Here is a 13,383-nt window from a genome sequence, read left to right as displayed (position 1 = left end):
AGTTCCTCGTGGTGGTGGCCCCTAACCATAAAATAATTTTCATTGCTACTTCATCACTGTCATTTTGCTAAGTTACAGCTGTTCCAGAGACTACCTAGAAATGGTTAAGTCTTTTGTGTACCATCAGTTCCCTCCTTGCTGGGCATTGCTTTTTGGGAGGTGTTTGTCAGGATGGAGTGGATAGTGCTGAACTGCTTTATATTGTTTAAAATTGAACTTATTCTAGCATCCCAGAGATGGGTACAGGGCTGCTCATGTGCTCCATGTTTTGCCTATCAACAAAGCCTAATCAAGAATGCTTTCTTTGCCAGCAATATTCAAAACAGTGATGATTCCAAGCTGTGGCTTGGAAAGAAATTCCTTTATTGCATTTCTATTTAGTGTGTTCTTTCCCCCTCTTCATTTTGTATAAATGCTCCAGGAATTTTCCCATTTAAAGAATCTGATGTGAAAAATGAAGGCATTTTCAAATAATGCCAATTATGATCTATCAGAGTGTCCACGGTTTGGTAACCCCCTAGGCTGCGTTCCTGATAGTAATCCATTTAGAATATGCTCCAACATACACGTGTACCACAAGATGACTAATTGTTTTAGGATTAACAACATTAATTAATGAGAGTGGTTTGTTATTTAGATCTCACCAGCCTAAAGGAGAAAGATGTGACTTTCTACTCCAGTGAAGAGTAACAGCCCAGGAAACTCACAGGGGCAGTTCTGTCCTGTCCTATAGGGTCACTATGAATCAGAATCGACTTGATGGTAGTGAGTTTTTTGAGGATACTTTTTCCACTCAGTTTTTATTTGATTTTCCTCCCCATAAGCTCTCTCACAGGATGTGGTTAGGAGGACTTCTCAAAATTAATTTTATACAACAAGACAAACCTCATATGATCTGACTGATCGGTAGTATCAGAATTGACTAACACAAGAGGAAGATACTTTTTTTGTTGTTGTCAATTTGAACAATTCAAAGTTTGGAAACTGGTATTTGTGACTGTGTTCTTGGGACTTACGTATTGGAATATCACTCCTAACAAACAAAGAAAAATCAAGAAAGTATAAGAAACACTTAAATTCACAGAGCCAGTAAAAGTAAAATAAATTCAGATATTTATGTTAAATTAACCTTGGGTTTTTGGTCTAACATGGCAAGTCATGATATACTTAGCACAATTAAAATACGCAGTTTCAATGAACATATCATTTCTTGAAATACTGTTTTTACAGTTCATGAAATATAAAAACTTGGGAAAACACTAAATTAACTTCAAGGGAGACTCATTGCTCATGATTTTATATAGGAAGCTGAGCAAAGTAAAACTTAAAAATCTGATTTATAGACAGGCAGGCTGTCAAGCTGTGAACAAATGTGTTCTCAGGTACATTTAAAAGCCAGTGCTTTCTAATTCTGCACATTTTCCTTCAATGAGCATAATGAATTCTCAGTAATGTTAGCTATGTAGTGGGCACTTTTCACAGTGTTTTGTGTGAATTGTCTCACTTTTTCAAAAATTTTTTTCTTTTCAAAATTTTATTATTTAGTTGATTATAAACCTAACTGTACAGATGAAGAACATGAGGCATCAAGATATTAAATTGTTTACAACTACACACCTGGAACCAACCAATTTGACTCCAGAACCTGCACTGTTAACCACTTTCAACCAGTGCCTCACCGAGGCAATGATGTTCATGGTGACTTGGTCATGATCTGATGGTCTATTACTGTGTAACCATCTTTCTCTGCCAATACCATTTCATTTTACTCAGAATTTTATCCATTGGAAATTCAAAAAAGGGCTTGTTTGAATAACCCTCTCTTTGTTCCTGTTGTCAACTGAGGGAGTTCAGCTGAGTCTGAGGGCTTCATTTCCTAGTCGGGGTCACTTACATGGCTGCAATTCAGTGTTCCTTCTCATTAAGGAGCTCAGCTGAGGCTGCTGGCCAGGATCCTTGTTTCTCCTCTACAAGGTCTATCCCTGGCGTTGTTTGGCATGGCGGCTGGGCTCCAAAAACGAGTGCTCCCCAAGACAGGAAGTGGAAGCTGTCAAGTTTGTCAAGTCTGGATGGGGAGAACTGACCCAATGCGGGTCAAAATTTTCACGGAGGCTGATAGGTTAGCAAGAGTGACCCTGACTTTGATCCCTTTTCCATTTTGTTTAATTGGAAAAGATGATCAACATCCTAAACTTTAACCACGTTATTCTCAGGGAACAATCACACTCAAATATTTCTTTTTGTTGACATTGAGACAGTTTAGCAGGGTTGACTGGCCTCCTCTTTTTCTAGCTCATCTTCCTGTGCTGGGATAATCAGGAAAGAATGAATTCAGCTGCCGCCTCTACTTATCATGGTCTTGTGATGTAGATTGTGCCATGCCGTGTTTCCTGTTGAAGTAGCCTCGAGACCCTTTGTCTAGAGGAAATCAGCCACTGTCTATGTAGATGGTAATAATCATGGTGTATTGTGTGAATGGCAGAGCTTCCTGATGCCTTTGAGACAATTGAACAGGTAGACATTCTCAGGCCAATAGCCTGTTTAGGCAGGGCCATTTAAATTGGGTTCTTCAAGATGGATTCCATTACAGGTGTTTCTGGGACTGGTGCAAATACCTTATCTTGAGATGTCGTGCCTCCATGGTTGGGTCAGGTAATTGGCCTACAGTCCTGAAGGCTGTTGAGATGGTGTCTGCTGTAAATGCTTGGGTTCTTGAGTCAACTCAATGGTTTCCAAGCCATTCTAACAGGAAACTCTTGCCCATCACAAAACATGCCATGAGAGCATGATGCTGCATTCTTTCTGTCAAGAAGTGAGAAATCGATGTCCCCTCCTCTTGAATCTAGTCTTTAATAGTCCATCGAACAACACCAAACTCACTGCTATTTTGTCTGTTTGACTCATAGCAACCCAATATAGGTTTTCAGAGATCGTAAATCTTTATGGGAGCATATAGCTTCATCTCTCTACCATGTGGCTGCTGGTGGGGTTAAACCTCTGACCAGGAAACTGCAGCCCAATACTTACCCCACACCACCAGGACGCTTTTAAGATGGCACAGGTGCCCAGAATAGATCATAGCAGCCTATTCATTTAATGTGTGATATAAGTTAACATTTCTTAAATGTCAACCTCTCTTTCTGGATCAGGTTCATTTTCATTTGTCTTTCTTTTTTTTCTGTAGAAGCTTTCCGTCAAATCTTAAACTCTATGAGGTATAACTACATTCTCAAAGACAGACCTGCCCTACCCACAACCTCTGGACTTCAGTTTCCATTAAGCTTCGCTGAGCACCCAGAGGAGATTCTGTTGACTCGGAGTGACTGTAATCAATGTTATATGGCAGGACCAGATTGGGCTCCTTTCCCCGCAGCATGAGAAACTGACCCCCGCTAAGGACGCCTCCTCTGTGGAAGTGATTATGAAGATGTACAAATGAGGGTGTGATATATAGATCATGAGCATTAGGCAGGCATACCTCCTCATTGCTGAGGAGACCGGATTTGAATATGACCTGACCCCAGGACTGATGCCTGCTTAGCCTTGGCTTTTATCCTTACAGTCGTCCTTTTGTGATTGACTAACTTCACTCATCAGAAAGCAGCTAAGCAAAATGGAAGAAAGGATGAAGTCAAAGAGATGAACAGAAAATTTCAAAGGACATTTCAAGAAGACAAGGAAAATATTATTTAAAAATGTGCCAAGACCTAGAGTTACAAAGCCAAAAGGAAAAAACACGTTCAACATATCTTAAACTGCAAGGACTAACAACAAAAGTTCAAGCCTCGAGTTGCAACATTGAAAAATTCCATGGACAAGATATTGAAGGATGCAGGAACTATCAAAATGAGATGGAAAGAATACAAAGTGTCATCGTGCCAGACATAGCTAGCGGGCTTTAAAAATTCAGTGACACTGAAGAAGGGAATTGAAGCTGCACTGAACGCATTGACCACAAAAAGACTCCAGGAATTGGTGAGATACCAATGGAAATGTTTTAACAAGCTCATGAAACACTGGGAACAATCCCTTGTCTATGCCTAGGGAATTTGGAAGAAAACTAGTTGGTCAACTGACAGGAAAAAACCATATTTGTATCCATTCCCAAGAAAGATGACCCAACAGAATACTCCAATTAAAGACTAACCTCATTTACATCACATGCAGGTACTATTTCGCTGAAGATCTTGCAACAATGGCTGCAGCAGTACATTGAGAGGGAGCTGCCAGAGGCTCAGGCGGAGTCAGAAGAGGATGCAGAACATTGCTGATACTGATGTCAGCTGGGTCTTGGCTGAAAGCACAACATAGCACACAGATGTTTGCTTGAGTTTTACTGACTATGCCACGGCATTAGACTGTGTGGGTCAGAACAAACCCCGGATAGACTTGAAAAGAATGGAAACCCGAACCCTTTATTGTGCCCACACAGAACCTGTACATGGATCATGAAGCAATTGTGTGAACAGAACAAGGACACTAGGGCATCGTTTAAAATCAGGAAAGGTGTGGGTCAGGGTTGTATCCTCTCACATACTTATTTTCTGCATGTTGAGAAAATAATCACAGAAACTGGGTTATATGAAGAAGAATGCAGTGTAAGGATTGGAGGATGGCTTTTAGCAACCTGAGATATACAGAGGACACAACCTTGCTTGCCACAAGTGAGAAGTGCTGGAAGAATTTGCTGATGAAGATAAAGGATTGGAGTGTTCAGTATGCATTACAACTCAATGCAAGGAAGACCAAAATCTTCACAACTGGGTCAATAGGTAACATCATAATAAACGGAGACAAGATTGAAGTTGTTAAGGATTTCATCTTGCCTGGACCTACAGTCCATGCTCACGGAAACAGCAGTCAAGAGATCAGCCAATACATCACATTGGGTAAATCTGCTGCACAAGTCCCCTTTGGAGTATTAAAGAACAAGGATGTCGCTTTGAGGAATAAAGTGCGCCTGACCTAAGCCACAGTATTTTCAATCGCCTCATATACATGCAGAAGCTGGAAATTGAATGAGGAAGACTTACACATTTGCATTATGGTGCTGGCAACGAATATTGAAAGTACCAAGGGCTGTAAAAGAAAAAAAAAGTGTCTTGGAGGAAGTGCAGCTGAAAGCTCTTTAGAGGCAGGGCAGGTGAGACTTTGTCTCATGTACTTTGACATTGTGACAGGAAAGACCAGTCCTTGGAAAAGGACACCATTCTTGGTAAAGGGCAGTGAAACAGAGGAAGGTCCTTGACCCGATGGATTAATCCAATGGCTCCATCCGTGGACTCACACATCAGAACAAGGCGAGGAGGCACAGGACCAGCATGTTGCATTACATAGGGTTGCTATGAGTCGGAACCAACTTGATGGTACCTAGCAATAGTCTCAGCACTGTTTTATAGGGATGCATAGTATTTCATTGTGTGCCAGAGGGTTTTTAATGGCTGGACTTGGGGAAGTAGATTGCCAGGTATTTCTTCTGAAGCTCCTTTGATGGACTCAAACTATCTATCTTTTTGTTAGCAGCCAGTGCATTAACTGCACCGCCCAGGGACTCCTGAACAGAGTTGGGACTCAATATGTGTTTAAAATCTGTCATTTTTCCTTTACACTAAGGCAACCATAAAATTTAATAAGCAATAAGGTATTAACTATAGCTTAGGAGAACAAAATGGATTAAATTACTTGGAGATGAAAGTAATTCTACTTTATCTTTAGAGCATTAAAAAGCACTATAGTCCCCAGAGTACAGAGTAATGCTTTCTTTCTTTAAAAAAAATTTATTCCTAATTTGGAGTTAATATATGTATTATATCATTCCATAGTTCAATCATGTCAAGCAGAATTGTACAATTGCTACCACAATCAGTTTCCAAGGATTCTTTTTCTTCCTGAATTGCTTGCCATCATCTCCCTCTTGCCTTCCTCCCCACCACTGTCCTCCCCCCACCCCAAACCTCTATTCTACTTGATGTCCCTATAGGTTCATCAATCCTGTGTTTCAGATACTGAAACACAGAAAAACATATAACACAACTTCATGAGGGTGATCTCCAAAGACATAACACTTTTGAGATATACCCTAATATGAACAAATAAACACAAAACAAAACAAAAATACAGAAAATACTAAAAACTAGATCAGGTTTAGCATGCATCCAAAGGGGGATCAACTGACAAAGTTTTCACTGTTCAAGTTAGATTTATGCCTTTGATCTTCTATACTCATCTCTCCAAGGCACTCTGTTTAGTACCACTTTCCTCCCATCCCTCAATGGTGGACAGGGGAGTTCCCCAGAGGCCTAGTTCCTATGTAGTTCCCACAAGTGAATCTTGGGCTCCCGCTGTCATCTGTAAACTGGATTCTCACAATTTAGGGTCTAAGCCCTCCTTCCACTTTGGATTATGTGATTTATAATCCTTCAGTTCCTAATGCTGGTGTGCTTCTTCCACTTGGACTTAGTTGACATCTCACTTAGATGGCTGCTTATTTGAAGACAACTCTTTAAGCTGGGCACCATCTAATTGAACTATGGAATGATATGATATATGTATTGCTAATAAGTTGAGTGATGCTTTCTTGTCTCTTACTAAACTTCATAACTGTGAAATCTTGAGGGCAGCCGCTATATTTAGTATGGTATCCTCAGTATGATGGGAAACAGTCGGTACTTAATGAATACTTGTAGAATGAAATTTAAGACAAGGAAATTTGAATGTCTCTAAAATACTATTCCAGAAACTCTAATCTAATGGATACTTATCTGACATGTTGACTGTGAATGAAGCCTAAATACATCTGGCAATGTCTGAGTTTAGTATAGGTGTATTTCATCTTAAATATTTTAACAAAATTGCAAATTATGGATACCTAATGTTCAATCCCCAGTCAAGAAATTAAAAATGCACAAAGAGGTAAATAATAGCACACAATTTTGAGGATGCATATTGATGAAGGGCTTCGACTTATCTTCAACTCCTAAGGCAAGGCCTATTTATCTTTCTGTTGATAATGTATTTTAACCTAATTTCTTGCCAATAGATGTTGTCTATTGAGCTAAAAAATAACACCATGGCACTTGGCTTGAAGTACCAGCTATTTATTTTGACTTAGAGAGTCTTCCTTGGACCACCTTCTTCTGTTGTTCTCAGGAATGGTGAGGAATAAATAAAACTGAACATGTAGAGTACCACTTAGTGGACATTCTTGGTACTAAGCAAGGGCTCGGGATTCTTTCTGCACCCAATGGAACTCATATTGATAAACTGACCATAAACACGGAATTTGTGGTCTGGTGGTTTGGCAATTATTTAGTTTTACACCACATTCAGAAATGTCACTTTTCAAAGGAACTATCTCAACCCTGATCCTTCAGCTATGTTCTCAAGTACAGGAAACATGTTATCAAAACCATCGTCTTTGAGGTTAGATTAAGTGTCTGATTAAAAAAATATCATTATCAACAAACTTCAGGAAAAGGAGGGATATACCGGATTAATCATTCCAAAAGAAAATATTTGTTGTTAGTCTCTCATTAATAATTTCTCATCTGATTAGCTAATCTTCAACTAGTCCCCATTACATTTCTTGATTGTGAATCTTCTCTCTCATGAAAAACTCCTCCTTTAAGTGCAGGCTCCGTGCCTGCCCTGCCCTGGGTGGCAGTCTGATTTAGCAGAGCAATGAGTAGATAGGGAGCACCAGAGGAGAGTCTAAAAACCCATTTGCCTGCTTAGCTTACGTACTGAATAACAACTCGATGGACTGAACGTTAGAATGGGTGAGGAGTAAGTGTAAGTGTGAGTATTGATTGGTTACAGGCTTATTCCAGGAGCTCTGGTGACGGAATGGTTTCACGCCGACAGTCTTTTCAGCGACTGTCACGAGGAACAGAGATGTAGCTCTCCGTGTAGAGACGTACCCACAACAGGTCACTGGGAGTTGGAATTGACTAAGTGGCAATGGGTTCTTTAACATGGAAAAGACACAGGATGATGAAATGGAGAAGATTAAAAAGAGAAATAAAACATAGAAATTTAAAATCCAAGGACCATTTCGTCAAGTGCTCTTTAAGTCAGTAAAAATCTGGTATTTTAAATAATAATGGTATAATAACAATAAAGGCAATGGTAATAAAGACCAATGCCCATAATCTTGCATACACACACACAAACACACACACACACACACACACACATTTGGAAAAGAGACTGAAATCAAGAGAAAGAAGAACACAGAAAGGTGAGGAGTCTGAGTCAGGTTTTCTCCTCTTTCACACACTTCTCCAACCTCAATCAAAAAACCTTGGAACCACTTATTATTGAAATGGGAAATGATGAACTAGAGCCTTTACAAGTCTCACTTCCTACTTCATCAAGCCAACTACAAGGGACTTATCGCAGAGAAAGGAAGAGCACCTCCATCCCTGCAGTTTCAATGGGAGGTTGTGCTTCACAAGCACACACACAAAATTATGAAAATGAGCATGTGTGGAGGTTTAATAGCTAATTTCCCAGGTTGATTATCTTGGCCAGTTCATTGGGATGCTCTTGCTTCTCAGCTAATTTAATTTGTTTCATTCTCTTTATTGTTGCATTTAAATAGCAATTAGAGGACCTAGCACTCCATTTAGTCTCCTCCTTGCCCCTTTGCTCAATCATGATCTCGCCCTGTGCCAGGTAGTTATGGGTGTGTGAAGAGATGGAACTGGTGAAAGGCAGCATGGGTGAACATACTTGACTCGAGCTGCAGTATTCCAAGACAGAGCTGCCAACGATCAAAATGCGCGCGTGTGTGTGTGTGTGTGTGTGTGTGTGTATAGTGAATACCTTAGATGCCCCAGCCATCCGCTGCTTGATTAAAAATGTAAAACGTACTCGACTGTTTGGAAACTCAGATTCAACTATGTGATGCCAACCAGCGACAGTGAGTTTCAACTATTAAAAACCAACTATCAAACTGGCTAAACTATCAGAACTCTTCTAGTTTGTGCCTCCTTTGAAAAAACTTCATACTTGTGTTTATGTGGCAACTGGCTACTGAAGCTATGATGTTTTAAGTATATTATCATCAAAAGACACTTATCAAGTGCTAGTTTCTATGTACTCGTAGGAAACCAGTTACGATTGCTCGTGTGTCCATTCCCGGGCAGGAGGACCTCGTGCCGACCAGAGTAGAGCTGTGCCCGTGGGTTCCGAGTCAAGCATTTCCCCCAAGACACCTCTGGATGAACGTAGACCTCCAGAAGTGTACAAATCTGCACCAGCCAATGCCCCTCGCCCTGCAGTTTGGGGCAGTGAAAGAGGATTTACCGATAGGTAGCACTCCATTATTTGGGCATTCTGTTTTGAATATTCCGTGGAGGACAGCCTGAGAGGCACTGCTTCTATGCATTTTGTCCAGACCAAAAAGAAGTGGAGAAGTCTCTGTTCTCACGTAATTTTACTTGGAGTTGAGAAGACCTACAACCATGGCTAGAACACAATAATCCAGTTTCAGAGCTGGGCTGACAGCAGGAAAGCCCAGGAAGGTCAGAGTGGAATGAGGTTAGGCCAGGTGACTCCTGGCATGGAGAGACATGATCAGAAAGAAAGGTTGACATGACCTTGGCATATGGAGTTCTCTGCAGGCGGTTGTCCCTTGCCGCTTTGCAAACCTACAAAGCCACCAGTAACGATCACCACGTTTACCACTCTCTGCGAGGAAGATGAGGCTTTGTGTCCCATAATGTGACAGTCTCAGAAGCCCACAAGGGCAGTTCTGTCCTGTCCTCTGGGGTTGCTATGAGTCAGTTTTGACTTGATGACAGTGAGTTGGTTTTTTGTTTTTTCTCCTTGGTTTTACCTCTCATCAGGGGGTGGAACTGGAATGCATCCATTCAAAGCCTTGTGGTGAGCTCATACTGTTTCCTTTGAACTGTAACCTCCCAGAAAGGCCTAGGCTCCATGGAGCCTAGCTCATAGTGTTCAACACAGCTTGATGGAATGCATGAATCCATTAAGGAGCATCGAGAAAGAAAATGCAGAATACAGACTTAAAACCAAAGGATCCCCATTGCTTCGAACTACTGGAAGTGCCTTGTGCTGCCAAATTACTTCTGGCAGATCAGTTCAAATACTTACAGGTTTGGGGTTTTTTCTATTGAAGAATGGCTAGACCGGTTCTAAATTACCACAACGGGCAGAACTGAGAACACATGGCACAGTTAGAAGAAAATAGAGTTCAGTTCAGAATATTCCAACAATCTAAGTTGCTCAGACTCCGAGTGTGGACTTACAAAAAGTAGTGAACTTCCTGACATGTGCGGGTGAAAATGGAGTGAATGTCTGGGGGGAGGGGGTAATATAGAAAGGGCTCCTCCATTGGGAATGACCTTGAGTCCTACCACTAGTGAGAGAATAGTATTACTTTTGTGTCTGTTAGAATGATGAGTCCAATATAATAAAATGTAAAGCAATCGACTTAGGAAAGGAAACAGAAAAACTGGGAAAGGCAAGAGAAAAAGATTGCGTCTGTCCTGTCATGATATAATGTTGTGCCAAATGTAGGATGCAGAGATACGTCAGGCTGGGAGAAGGATGCCTTTAGCATGACTGTAGAATGTAGGAGCGAAACCAAACTAAGGAAGGAGAGATGAAAGACAACTAGAATCGCCTGGAACAGCTTCATGAAGCAGCTGGCTCTTTAACTGGGCCTTAGAAAAGGCTAGACTGTGGACAGACCTTCCAGGGTAGCAGCCGAAGGCCAGGCCAATGTGAGCCTGGCCTGTGGGGGATCCAGGAGGAGGCTGGGTGATTGGGCTCCACTCAGACCTCTGTGTGCTCTCTGCACACAGATGATGAGAACAATCAATGATCATTTGAAGGAATAAGACACACTTAAGTTTCCTCTTATCTGAAATCCTGCAGTATCCTTAGTTTCATGAATAGAGCATTGACCTGAGAGCTAGAAGACCTGGGAGTGCCAGCTAGGCTGCTAACAAGCTGTTTGATCACGGATACAGCTCCCACAACCTCCCTGAACCTTAATTTCCCCCAATTATAAGGCAAGGGTGTTGTTGAATCAGTGTACTCTCCAGCTGTAATGTGTAAATGAATCACCTGGGCGTATTGTTAAAATTGTTTAAAGGTCTGGGGTCCCAGGTGATGCTGATATTCTTGGTGGAAAACCACATTTTGGGCTAGATGATTTAGATCCCTCCACAGTCTGAGCACACACATTTAAGGGTTTTCAATTATGTTCTCATATTTCTCACTGTTGTTTCACGTGCATGACTCTTCTTTTTCTGATGGTGCTACAGAAATAAGAAGAGTGGATAGCCCAAAGCTTGTTAATCATGGACACCCAGTGTATATTTGCTACTTAACATAAAATTTCTCTCTTAGAAGACCCTGCACTTACCTTAGAAGTGCAGACATTTTGAAGGTTCAGGCATGCATTTGGTCATAGTAAAAGAGGTGAGAAGAAAGTGTTCGATTGAAAGGCAGAGAGATTTGCATAGAAGGAGCCATACTTGCAGCTGGACAGAGTATCACTATGATAGCGCTCCAAATTGCTCAAACCAAACGTGGTCTTCACTGGTGTGGAGGAAATACAGGACTATGTGCCCACAGGGATGAGGGCCTACGGGCCAAAAAGTTACGAGGGAATTGATTGTTAAGCACTATGAACTCATGATGTCTGACACAAGACAACTAACACCTGGGGAATGAAGCTGGCCAAAGGATTCCTGAGGTTCGCTTCTTGCCACCTAATACAAGGTGTGGCAGTTACATAATAGCCTGTCAACTTGAGTGAAGGGGTGGAGTCTAGTCTGTCAATCAGGTCATAGCCAATGTTGCCTCTGTGTGGGCATGGCCTTCTCCTGAGGATTCTGGGAGCGTCTATCTTCCTCTCTGGAGGTGGGACACACACTCACTCTGTTCCCCCTTCCTATTGACTAGCCACATAGAGCCACGATAATGGAACTGGAGGAGCCACATGGAAAGCTGCACCAGCGCTGAGATGTCTCCACAGACTTTCCACCCACAGCTCCTGTGATCTTCCAGCATTCGGCACCCTTACATGTGCTGCATGAATTTGAAGAGGAATGTATAGACTAGTATCAGACATATGGCTACTATTGGACTTATGCACTTGATCTGGGCTGGACTGGGATGTTTTCTTAATAGACAATTGCTCTTGATATAAAGCTTTTTGTTATATTCATAGGGGTGCCCCTGGATTTATTTCTCTAGTCATCCCAGACATCTTTCCTTTGTTCATGTACAATATACCAGATACAATTAGATTCAGTGTGTTTTCATTATACATATGATAGATGTATGATGTTAGGTGTAAGTGTGATTTCATTAATGTCTGGAAATTATATATGGCTAAAGAATTGTGTACAGGTGCTAATTTGGCAAGGGGTAGACTGTGATAGGTTTGTTGTGCTAACCTGGTCGATAGGAACATGTGGGCAGAGATTAATCAGGCCACAGTTTGATTTGAGGGCAAAGAGATAAAAGGCTCTGCAAGGACCACCCCATCTCTTGTTCTCTGTTGCTTTAGCTAGTCCTCTGCCTCAACCTGTGAGCTATACTACCTAGAGGCCAAGCCAACCCATGGATCCTGTTGCTAGAGCTTGAGGTTCCTTCGAGACCTACTTCACCATGCTGCTGGTGGACCCTGTCACCTGTCATTGCTTGAGTTCGATATCCCATCAGAGCCTGCTTCACTAAGCTCCTGTGCTACTGACTATTGCTTATTGTTGCTTACCCTTTTTGCCTGAGGGAAGACTCCACTTCCCTTCCTTGGAGCAGACTCCAAGTCTGCTTCCTTGACCTTGGGCCAATGTCCCTTCCATGAGTTGAAGGTCTGAGCCCTCTGTACTGCTGTGTTCACTAATTAGCTGTTATATTTCTTCTCACTGTATAAACCTATCCTTTTATGTATATATAATCACAAGGAAAGGTCATTATAAAGAAAGAAAGATGTCAGAAATTAGTTTCTTCCCATCCTTGTAATCTAATAACCCAGATATAAAAATTTGGTATGAAACTTCTGCTAATTAGAGAAATCCATTATAACAATTGATTGGTAAAATGTCCATATGTTTAATTTGCCCTATGATGAAATAGGCTATCTGTGTTTAAGCCATATTTAAGGATTGCTTTGGGTTGGTGTGGTCATTAGATTTTATGTCCACTTGTACCTGTGTGGTGGTAGGAGTGGAGTCGAACCTGTCATTCAAGTGACAGCCTAATGATGCTTCTTTCCTTGGGGTGTGGCCTACTCATGAGAGAAGCTGTGGAGAACTCTGTCTTGCTTCCCTTGCCTTCCTATTTATCTGTATTCTGTGCCCTGCTCTGGGGCCGGGGAGCTGCCACCACCCTGCCATGCCC

Source organism: Tenrec ecaudatus, chromosome 14 (assembly GCF_050624435.1).
Source record: "Tenrec ecaudatus isolate mTenEca1 chromosome 14, mTenEca1.hap1, whole genome shotgun sequence".
Classification (NCBI taxonomy): Eukaryota; Metazoa; Chordata; class Mammalia; order Afrosoricida; family Tenrecidae; genus Tenrec; species Tenrec ecaudatus.
This window is presented reverse-complemented; position numbering follows the sequence as displayed.